Raw genomic sequence first — 13,520 nt, 5'->3', positions numbered from 1 at the left:
CTATTATCTCTAAAATTCTAAGATTTTAAATATCTTTTGTATATATTTCTATATAAAATATATTATTTAATAAATACTAATATGGGAAATGAATAGAATATTAAAATCATCTAATTTCAGAGATAATATCTGTTAATATAGACAAGTAAATTTTATATAGAGTAATCTATGGATTATTAGATATTATTTGGTGGGGAATAAGTATATGTATAAGGTAATAATAAATTTAAAAATTATTAATATAATATTAAAAGGATTTATTATAATAATAAAAACAAAAATAGGAAGTATTATCATATTTTATTTATTTATCTTCATTATTCTGATTATCTTTATTATTTTTACTATTCTAATTATTTTTGATTTTTGATATTCTACAATAAATATATATTATAACTACTATTATATATATTAATAGTATTATTGAAATAATTGTAATTAATAAAATTTTTAAAATTCTTCATTTTTTTTCTTTATTTTTTTCAATATCATTATGTTTTAATATTTTTTGATCAAAATTTTCCTAATTTATATTATCCTTCTCATCGAATTTTATTGAGTTTATTTCATTTATAGTAATATTTTTTTCATCATTTAAATCCACTTCATTATATAGATTAGATTCATCATCATCTATATAAATCTTTTTATCTTTACAATTACTTTTATTTAAATCTATATCACTATTAGATAAACTTAATTCCTAATTACAATCACATTTACAATTTTCATCTATATCAAATTTTTTATCTTCACAACTATTTTCATCATTATCTAATAATTCTATATCATCCTATGAATATTTATTATATTCATTTATTAATATTTTTCTATTTCATCTTTTAAATCTAATTCAATTACAACTTTTTTAATTATTTCATCTATTTTATTTGATATAAAATTTAAATTCATCTATTGTAGCATTTAAATTTTCTCAATTTATTATTTTATTATAGGTTTTATATATACTAATAGATGAAGAAGTCATTTCTCTCAAATTTTTATCAATAGAGGTCTTAAATTCATATAATAAATTATTTTTTTGAAATGAATTTTTTTCCATATAAAAAATTAAAGTTTCACTTAATAACTATATTATAAGTAAATATTGATATCCTCCATAAATATAATATTTAAACATTTTTTTAGATATACACTATGCTTCTTTTATAGTAGTATAATTTTTATATACTAAATTCTTTATTAAATCATATGTATTTAAACTAGTACCTTTTTTCTAAATATCCTATATATTTTCTAAATAATCCTATATATTATAAAATCAACCTGTATATAAATATGTATTAAATTTTATTACTTCTTTATAATCATATTCTTTTAAAAAGATATATTTTTTGTTAAAGTATCAATATCTGTTTTTTTTATTTCACTATAATACTAAATTAACTCGTTTCTAAATATTTTTATTTCATTTTCAAATTTTAAATCAACAATCTTATTTATATTCTAAAATATTCAATCTAATTCAGACTTTAATTTTCTTATAATTATTCTATAATAATAACTATCTTGTTCTACTTTTATTCTATTTATTATTTTATTTTTACTATCTAGAATAAACATCATTTTAGTTATTATTTTTTCACATTTTTCCATTCTTTTTTTATTTTCTATAATAATTTTTTTATGTAATAATAAATAATTTATTACATTATATATATTTTTTAAAAATAATGCTAAAGGTGAATTATTTTCATTAAAAACTTTTTTACAATTATTCTATAACATTTCATTATTTTTTATAGAATCTAAGTACATATTATTAATATAATAAAAATTATGATAATTTTCTATATAAAACATTAATATTTCTGTTTCTATATCTGATATACATTTTATTATATTAGATAATATTATAGTAATTATTAAAAATGAAAATATAAACATTTACAATAATTAATTATTGAATTTCGGATATTTATTTTATATGATTTATTATTTTTATAAATATGATTAATTATAAAAATATTTTTTATTAATACTTACAAATTCCATCTTCATTTTTTTATTCATCTTTTTTTTAATTTATTCTAAAATATTTACACTATTGAATAAATTTTTATTGTTAAGATATCAAATATATATAACAATGCTTATCTATATTAATTGATATATTCTATAATACTAATATATCTTAAATATAACTTTATAATTGAAAATACAAATATTATTGTTAATTAATAGAATAATAAATATAGATATAAATTTATTGTTACTACATATCTATAATTATTTTATATTAGATTTTATACTATTATACTATATAATCTAAAAATAGTTGAAAAGTAGAAATTTAAAATTTAAGAAAAAATATATTTTAATTATTATTAATTTTAGTATAGATAAAGATTAAAGAAGTATTTTATTTAAAAATATAAGAATAAAAATTTGCTTAATAATAAAAGAAATTAATATCAATTAAATAAACATTTTTATAATTTAGAAGTATTAATAAATAAACTGTTATATAATTAATTAAAAAAAGAATTTGAATATATATTTATATAAATATTGAAAATAATAGATTTATCATTAGTATATAAGATTAAAAAATTATACTAATAATTAATTATATTTTAAAATATATTTTATATATTTCAAGAAATTATTAATAAATTGTAATAAAATAAAGAACAATATATAAATCAATGAATACTATAAATATAATATAAACATAGAGAATATAATAAGAAAAATTATAATTTATATATTTCCTTATATTAAAAAGTAACAAAATTAAATAGTTGTTATATGATCTAAAAGATATTAATTCAACTAAAAATTTATTTTTATTATGATTATGTTAGTTTAATATTGTATTTTGAAGATATATTTATAGAGGTTATAATATATGTTGATTTCTAATTTAATAATATTTTTAATTATTTTAAAATATAAAAAAATATATTAAATAACAATGTTAAAATAAAAACTATATAAAATATTAATACAAATTTAAAATTAAGTATAAAAGAAAATTTTAATTAGTATAAAAACTTATTATTATATATTAAAATTAAAATATAAAATAGATAAATTTAATTTAATTTAATTTAATTTAAATTTTTTTTATATAATAATATTTGATAAAATAGAAAGATAATAGTATTATATTTAATATAAATTAAATAAAATTATTAATATTTATTATTTATAGTAAAAATCAAAAAAATAGCAAAAATATCTAAATATAAAAAAGAGTTAAAAGATAAATTATTAAAATATAATATATATGAATTTTAAATAAATATAAAATTAATTTATAATACTATATTATTTCCTTTTTGATTATATTTTTAAATATATTATAATATTCCATAATATATATATATATATATTAATCTATTCTATAAATCTATATATAAATAAAATAAAATTTTTCAAAATTTAATTTCTAAATAATTATAATACTATTCTATAGTTTTATTTTTAAAAAATAGTAAAAGAATATAATCTCAAAGTAATATAACTAAATAATTTTAATTATTTATTATTTTTAAAAAATATTATATAATATCTAATTATAATAAATTATAATAAAAATTAAACATAATATTATCAATTAATAAGTACTATTAAAAAATAAATAAATAAAAATAGTATTTTATATGGATATATTTTTAAAATCTATAATTAAATTTTAAAAAAATTTAATAAATTTGTGATTTATAATCCGAATTAATTTTTTTATAAATAATATAAACTATAAATATTAAAAAATGATAAAAAATAAAACAAATATAGATATACAAAACTTAAAAAAACAAAAATCAGATATGATATATTTGATCATAACTTATATAATGCTTAGTATTCCAATAATATTTTTCATGTGTATATATTTTTTATTAATAGATAATGAAACTAAATTTTTAATATTTAATAAGAATTTATTTGATTTTTTATTAAAATTATTTTTAATTGGAGTTATGTATATTATTTTATAGTATTTTTTATTTTTATTAGTTGTTACAGTAGGATATAAAATTATTTATATAGGATTAATTTTAAATATAATATTATTAATAATTGTATTTATAATAGTAGGTCAAATTTCACAAATATATATAGCTATAGGTATCATTATATTATTTTAGATATTATTTTGTATATTATATATGTGTTTTGGGGTTTTTGAATTTGAAACAATTATAATGAAAATTACATTTAATATTATATCAAAAACAAAATTTATTATTCTATTATTTTATATTATTTTACCGGGTTTATTTTTATTTTATATTTTATTAATATTTTTACCTATTCATATATTAATAAAAATAAAAAATAATGAAAATAATCAAATTTCATCTATTTGATGAATTATTTCATCAATTATATTTCCAATGATTATATTTTTTATACTTGAATTTTTATCATATATATGGTTTATAGGTGTTATATCAATAGAACATCAAATAAATAGTAAAGGAGGAAATATAAGTATTTTAAAAATATTATATGATATATGTTTTCATTCTGGTTCAGCTTCTCTTATAGCATTTTTTATATCATTAATTAAAATGGCAGAACTAGCAGCAGATGATAATAATCATAGAAATAGAAATATAAGTGTATTTTTTATTATTTTTATTATAATAATTCAATTATTAATATTATTTATAAAAGATGTTATAGAAGTATTTTTGAGTTACGCACTTATTTATACATATAAATTAAAACGTGGTATAATAAATGGAGCAAAACATGCAAAATAGTTTTTTGTATCTAAAGGATTATTAACATTATTATCTGGAACGTTTTCTTATCTTACATATTCCGTATTTTTTACTTTAACCTTATTTATTTTATGTTTTATAACAATATTATTTATAAAATTAAAAATATTTGATTTTAATATTTAGGAAAATTAGAACAATAAAATTTAGATTTATGAATCATTATAGTATATAATATTTTCTTTTTTAATCAATTTAATAATTGCTACAGGTATGGGACAAATGTCATTTTCAGGAATTTATTTATCTGTTTTTGTTAGATATTTTGATGATCCTACTTCATTTTAGGAAAAATATCCATAGTATTATGAAGAATTAAGATCATGTTATACATTATATAAAAATGAAAAGAAAAAATCATTATTAAATAATATTGAGTAATTTTATTTTTTAAAAAATTTAAATTTTTATTTTTCTATTATTTTATAATTATAAAAAATAATATAAAAAAGGTATTATATATAATAATTATAATTATAAATAGAATTTATTTTTTTCTTTTAAATATAGAAAAAATATAATAATAAATAAAAATTATTATAAATCTTTTCTTATTATAAAAGAGTTTAAAATCAAAAACTATAATTACAGTTTCTCTATTTTATATAAAAAATATTTTAGTTATTATAAAAATATTTAAAAATAAAAATTTAATTAGAAAAAATCAAAAACTTGATTTAAAAAATAATAAAAAAATAATTTAAATTAAATAAAGTTATTCTTTTTTTATTTTTTGTATAAAATAATATTATGATAAATAATATTAATAGTAATATTTTTAATTAGATTTTTATATATTTATTAAAAGATTAAAATTAATAAGTAAATTTAATATTTCTTCTTATAATAATAATAATATAATATTTCTGCTTTTTATTTATTTTTTATAATTTATTTTATTATTATATGGATTAATAAAAAAAACCGGTGAATTTTTTTCAAACCGATAAAATATAAAAGTATCAAATATGTTAGTAAGAAAAATTTCTAAAATTAATATAATAATCATAATTAGTTATATATATTTTCAATTTATCTTATGAAAATTCTAATATATCTATTATTCAAAAAGTTATAAAAGTTATAAAATTATTTTATTTTGAAAATATTAAGAAATTTGCAATGAATACTAATAATAATTTTATAAAATCTTCTATACAAGAAATTAATGAAAAAACTATGAAACCTTATTATAAAAAACCGTGAAACCTGTTATAAGACCGTTATATAAAAAAGTAAAAAAATATAACTGTATTCAAAGAGATGAAAATTTAAATTAGAGTTATATTAAACTAAATTAATTAATATATTATTTTTTAAAAAAATATTATTTTATATTAAATAAAAAATACATATTATATTCTATTATATATTCATATTATTACATTTTCTTTATTTTATAATAGTTGATAATATAATCATAAAGTTATAATAAAAATATTTTTCATAAAAAATTTAAATTGGAATTATGAAATTATAATATATATTTTTAAATTTAAAATAATTAATTTTTTATTTAATTTTAAAAATTGAAAAAATATAATTTAAAAAAATATTTATATTATTAAGTTTTCTATTATATAATTATTATTTTTTAATATGAAAAATAATAAAATTTTAAAAGTTCAATATATAAAATAAATCTAAATAACTTAAATTTAACAAAAATATTAGATCATGTAATAAGAATATTTTATAAAACTAGAAAATTATGATTTTAGTTTATTTTAATAAATTAGTATTTTATATAATAAAATGAAAAAAAATTAATAGTATAAAGTCATTTATAATTTATAACTATAAAAAAAGATAATATTATTAAATTAAAATTTTATAATATAAAAATATTTAAAATTAAAAAAATAGATAATTATAATATATTTTTATATAGTGAATATGATAATTATTTATATTTTTTAAATATATATTAATAATCTAAAAAATATAAATTAATAAATACTTTAATAGAAGATTTTTTATTAAGAAATATAATTATTATTAATGAATTAAAAATAATTATATAGAAATAATTATATAGAAATAATAAATAAAAAACAGAATAATATTTCTACTAAAAATTCATTATTATATTTTTAAATTCATTATTATATTCTATATCAATAATAATTTTAAAAAATAAAATAAATGAATATAGGAAACTATTTGAACTATATATAAAGCAATAAGATATTGATATTGTTATTTAAATTATAGAAAATATTTTAGAAGTTGAATTTAATTAATAAAAAAATTTGATAATTGATCTACTACTATTTTAGAATATAAAGATTTATTTATTATATTTATTTCAATAATAAACTTATTTTAAATTTAAAATAATAAATGAAATAATAATTATATAACCTTATAATATTTTATTAATATATAAAATTAATAATAAAAATTTATATTTTGAATAAACTATCATGAATTAATATTTTTTTAGATTTTAGATGATAATAATATAAAATAATAATATATATTTCTTATCCTAAATAATGAATTAGATTAATTTTCAATTTTTCATATAGTTTAGATTATTATTTTTAAAATAGAAAGATTAAATATTAATTAATTTTTTATATAATTTATGATTTTTTTATATAACAAAAATATTTATTTTCATTAAAATATCCGATAAATGTGAAAACTAATATTTTTTATTATAAAATGATATACTGGATTTCTACATCAGATAAGAATGATAAATAGATAATTAAGTTGAGAGAACAATTAAAATCTTGATACAATATCCAATAGGATAAAAATGATATTGTTGTTGTTGTTTTAAATAAAATAAATGATAAAATAATAAAATAGAATAAAATAGTAAAAGATCAATTAAATAATGAAAATTATGAAAAATGAAATGAACTTTATGAACAAATTAAAAATTATTCTACATATAAAATGTATATTGATAATATAAAGTTAATAAAAAACCGTATAGATCTTATTTATAAAGATATAAAGAATTATGTTAATGAAAATAGTATATATCATAATATCAAAAATTTAACCAATATACATATTTTATTTAAATATATAATATCAATAAATTTAAGACCGATTGAAAATTATTTTATTACAATAAAAAATGAAAAAAATGAAGACCATTGATCAAATAATATTATATAATATAATGTATGAAAATATTCAGAGATAAAATCTAAATTTTCAAAAAAGTTATATGAAAAAAATGATATATTATTAAAAAAAGAAAATATTCATATTGAAAATAAATTAGAAGAAATACATAATGAATTTAAGAATTTAGAAGAAATTATTTCAAAAAATAAATTAGAATAGATAAATGGTCAAAAAAATAAAATTTATAATATTATAAAAGAATTTAAAAAATAGTTAAATATAGTTAATAATGAAGATATTATGTTATATGAAATAATAAAGATAATTCTTCATTATATATCTGAATAAAAATGAGATAAAGAAAAATTAATAGAAAATAGAGATAATATTATAATGAAAATTTTAAATGAAAATTGTTATTATATAAATGAAACAAAAAAAGAATCTTACTTTTTTAGAATATTTAAAAGAAAAATATAATTTAAAAATAAATTTAGATGAGATAATAAAAAAATTAAAAAGTAGTGATTTTAATGGTGTATATATGTATATAGGTAGTTTTGTGAAATTAAAGAATATTTTATATATCATAAATTTTATTGGGTAAATAATATATTTTATTTTTTAGAAGATTTTTTATATAATATATATCACTATAATTTATATGAAAAAATAAAACAATTTTATACAAATAATGCAGATTAGATTAAACAAAAATTATTAAAATTAAAAAATATATTTTTAGAATTTAATGATATAAAAAAGAATTAGATAGATGAAATTAATTCCATGATAGATTACATATTAGATGACAATAATTAGAATAAAATTATTAAAATACATTATTATAATAGAAGTTTATTATTAATAGATAATTTATTATAGGAATGAAAAAATATAAAAAAATATAAAAAGTTAATTAAGTTTATAATTATTTCTATGGTTATAATTATAATATTAATTATTATAATTATTATATATAAATGGAGAAAAAGAAAAATAATTAATTATTATAAAAATAAGTTTTAATTTTAAATTTAAGAAAGATTTTTTAAAAACAATTAAAATTATTATTATTATTAATATTTTTGTAAAAATTTACTAAGTTTTCACATTAATATAAGGTATTACATTATTTTTATATAAAATTTCTCTTAATCAATTACATTTATTATACGAATGATTTTTTTAAATAATAGTAATTTTCTATTATAATAATAATACTCCTATTAGTATTATATATTTTATAGTTTTTTCCATTATTATAAATATAAACAAAATATCTTCATATCTCTAAGTATAATCTATAATAACGGGAATTTCAGGAAGATATTTTATAATTTCTTCTTTACTTATATTATATGACTTATTTAAACTCCATTTTTAATACTACATTAAATAATCCCATCAAAGTTATAAAATCATATTTAAAAATATATTAGAAGTCATCCTCATATGATAACAGGAAAGGCGCAGTTCGAACCTCCTCCAATAAGAGGAGAAAAACTGATAGGGATAGTGATTAGTCTATCCCCAATCAGCCAGAACACATCCGGCCATGTGGTACTAATCAAAAATCACATGTGGGTGTTGATGTCCGAATATCAACATCCAACTCCGACGTACGTCTTAGACTCCTTGCTAAGATAGAGAACTCATGAGATTAGATGTCTGACATCGAAGCTCGTGAAAATCTATTAAGGCTCGACAAGCTCAGTGGAAGGTATGACATCATTTCAAAGATAAATGATGCCATGACCTCTCTATTAGCCTCTGATGAGATTAAGGCTTTAGATAAGGATAACTTCTCTATAGAAGTTATTAATTATCTAACTTACATCGGTGGTATCATTTACAAGGATATTGTAAATGGTACTAAGTCCAGGTCATCTATTTAGGTTGTTGGTGTGTAGTATAAAAATATCTTTTCAAAGACTAAAAAGAATTTATTTCATATTAAAAGTTCTATTATAATAAAATAGATTTAGTTAGAATATAAAGTTGTTGTTACAATATGATTAATTTATTATCTCTATTGTTAATTACTATATATTAGTTTAGTCTTTATTTAATAGAGATGAAATGGTTCTAACTAGAGACTAGTTTATAAGATTAATTATAAAAAATAGAGTATTTAAGGAAGATAGCCTTATCAGATGCTAATAATTCGAATAAATCTATAAGCTACTTATATTAAAAAAGAAGTATTTTCTATTAGTAACTGATTCAAGTTTATTCTGGGATATAAAGATAGTTGTTATTTGTGTAGCTATAAGTGTCGTTATAAAGAAATTCAATCATCTAATTTTAGAAGTCATACCTGTTAATATATAGGTAAATAGATAATTTATATAACAATCCATAGATCATTAGATATCATTTATCGGAATAAACTTTTATAAATGCAATATATTAAAATAAGTAATTAATTTTTAAAAATGAATATTATAATAATAACAGTTATTTTCATTTTCATTTATTGATTAATATTTACAATAAAAACATATTTAATTAAGAAATATGCTATATCATTATATACATAGATTAAATATTATCATAAATGATGAGCATTTGAAAGACTATATAGATTTATTTGATTATGAGAAAGAGATTGTAATAGATATATGGATCATAATATATCTGAAAGTTTAGCAAAAAATATAGATGAATTAATTTGGTCAAGTAAATAGTATAAAGAAACAAAGAATGGATGAAAAAAATTAAAAGAAGAACAAAGGGAGGAAATTAATATAAAAATTAATTAATTAATTTTATTCTTCTTCATACAGTGATGGTAGTGAAGAAGATTGTTCTGTTGTAACAGTGTTAGATTCTCTTCTATAAGGTGGTGGTGGAGAAGATGGATTTAATTGTTCTAATGCTATAATTACGGAAGATTCTTCTTCATATGGAGGAGGTAAATTTTCTATTTGATTTTCCCTGGAATAATATCCAGGAAGATATACAACTGTATCAAAATGATTTTCTTCTTGATTGAATTCTAAATCTATATCTGTAAAATGTCTTGAATAATAATGTCTTAAATATATATTTTTTATAATCTAATATGTCTTAAAAGAACAAAATATTATAAAAAATATAAAAAGTCAAAAGAAGAAGAAAGAGAAAAATCCAGTAAGAAACTTATTATTTTCTTTCATTTTAATCAAATAATGATATTAATATTTAATATAATATAATAATTAATAATAATTATTTTAATTACAATAAATTTAGTTTTTTTAAAAAAATAAAGAATAGTTAAAAAGGATATATATAAAGAATTATTTTTAGTTTTTTTTATTAAAAAATAAATTTATGTAATATGAATTAAAAATTAATTAAGATTAGATTAATGTAATATATTCGGTATTTTATTCATCATTTTGAGGAATATTAAAAATTTCATTATATAATGGAGAAAGTAAATTCTATGATTTTATAGCTTCTTGATATGTTGGGAGAGTTATATTCTATAATTGTGTTATGTTTTTATAAGAAGGAATATAATAAAGATTAATGGTACGTATTCCAAACCTATCAAGAGATCCTTTTTCAATGAATTGATTCATTATCTCAACTCCTTATAAAAAATACTCAATAGAGTTAAAATCACGTAGAATGAATTATTGGAGAATATTGATCTCCAATGAAGAAGAATCCAGTGATCTTAATGTGATTTAGAGAGAAATTAAGTTTGCAAAGTAGAAGATCCAATCACAATTGAAAATGAAAATAGAGTATAAAAAATTCTTCTACAGAATTCTATACTCAAAACTATCTTTTCAAGACTAAAGAGAATTTATTTTACCGTACTAAAATATATCTAAAATATATTAAGGTAACTTAAAAGTTCTATTCTAGTAAAATAGATTAATATAGAATTGTTATAAGATAATCTATTCATTATCTCTACTATTATTTGATTATAATTTAATTTTTATTCAATAGAGAGATGAAATGGTTCTAGTTAGAGATTAGTTCATAAGATTAATTAGGAAATAGAGACATACTAGGATGGATAAATCTAAAAGGAATATCTCAATGATATCAACCTCAACCTTTATAGTAGTATAGTCAAGGTGTAATGTAGAAAATAGAGTACTTAAGGGATGTAGCCTTATCGGCTGCTAATAATTTTAAGACGTCTATAGGCTACTTATGTTAAAAAAGATGGATACCTTCTATTAGTAACTAAGATGGAATCTACTATAGGATATGAATATTATTATAAAGAAATTTAATTATCTGATTTCAGATATAATATCTGTTAATATAGATAAGTAAATGGTATATAAATCAATCTATGAATTATTAGATATTATCTAGTAGAATAAATATGTATAAGAGTTAAAACGTAATTAAATAATTAATATTAATATTAATACAAATAATGTATTTAGGAATATAAAACAAATATTAAGATTAATCTTTTTTATTGTATATTATTATATTATATATTAGACTTATTCAATAGATAAAGATAATAATTAGTTAAATAAAAATAAAAAGGAATTAAAATCTTGATACTCACAATAGCGATGTTATTATTAAGTTTTTAAATAATATGAATAAAGAAATATTAAAAATATTTAAGAATATAGAAAAAAAGGATTTAAATGAACTATAATATATATAGAAGAAGTGTTTATAATGATAATAAAAAACATATGATATATAAAGTAATACGGAAATAATAAATAAACATATAAATTATATTTGTAAAAAATTAATAAATTATTCTGAAAAAGATAATATGTATGATAATATAAAAATTTTAACTATTATATATATTTTAAAGGATTATATTTCATTTTTATTAGATAAGAGATGAATCTTATTTAATATTTTATATATAAAATAAATAAGAAAATATTTAGTAAAAGATAGAGATATTTTTTTATTATATTTAAAATCAAAAATACTTATATGATTTATTTTAATTATTTCTGAATTCAAAGACTATGAGTATGAATATATAGTTAGGGTTATAAAAGAAGTTATGAATGAAAAATTAACTTATTATATAAAAGAAACAAAAAATATATGACTTTTTTGAACAACTAGATGAAATGTGTAAAGAAGAATATAAATTTTTATAGTAAAATAAAAAATTTAAATTCAATAGATAATCTTCATAGAATAAAATAGTATTTTTATTTAATAATAGAGTAATATTATATAGAAGAAAAATGTTTTTTTAAAGTCTATTAAAAGGAAATATATATATATATATATATATATATATATATATATATATATATATATATTGATTAGATAAAATATATCAATAAAATTTATATAAAAAAATAAATTTATTTTTATAGAATAATTGAAATTAGATATATAGTAGTTAATTTATAGGATTTAAAAAATATACTATTTTTAAAATTTAAAGATATGGATAGTCAAAATATCAATGAACTTAATCATATAATAGATTATATATTAACAGTTAGTTAATAAAAAAATATCATATTATTTAAATATATTATTATAATAAAATATTAGAATTAATAGAAAAATAATATATTAATTATATTATTTTTATATTTATAATTATATTTTTAATATATTATAATAAAATTTATAAATTATAATAAAATATTAATATTTTCATAGTATTATAAGTTTGATAATATCATTTATTTAGTATATAATTTTTCATAA

This window comes from Alosa alosa, unplaced genomic scaffold (genome assembly GCF_017589495.1).
Source record: "Alosa alosa isolate M-15738 ecotype Scorff River unplaced genomic scaffold, AALO_Geno_1.1 AALO_1.0_unplaced_2, whole genome shotgun sequence".
Taxonomy (NCBI): Eukaryota; Metazoa; Chordata; class Actinopteri; order Clupeiformes; family Clupeidae; genus Alosa; species Alosa alosa.
This window is presented reverse-complemented; position numbering follows the sequence as displayed.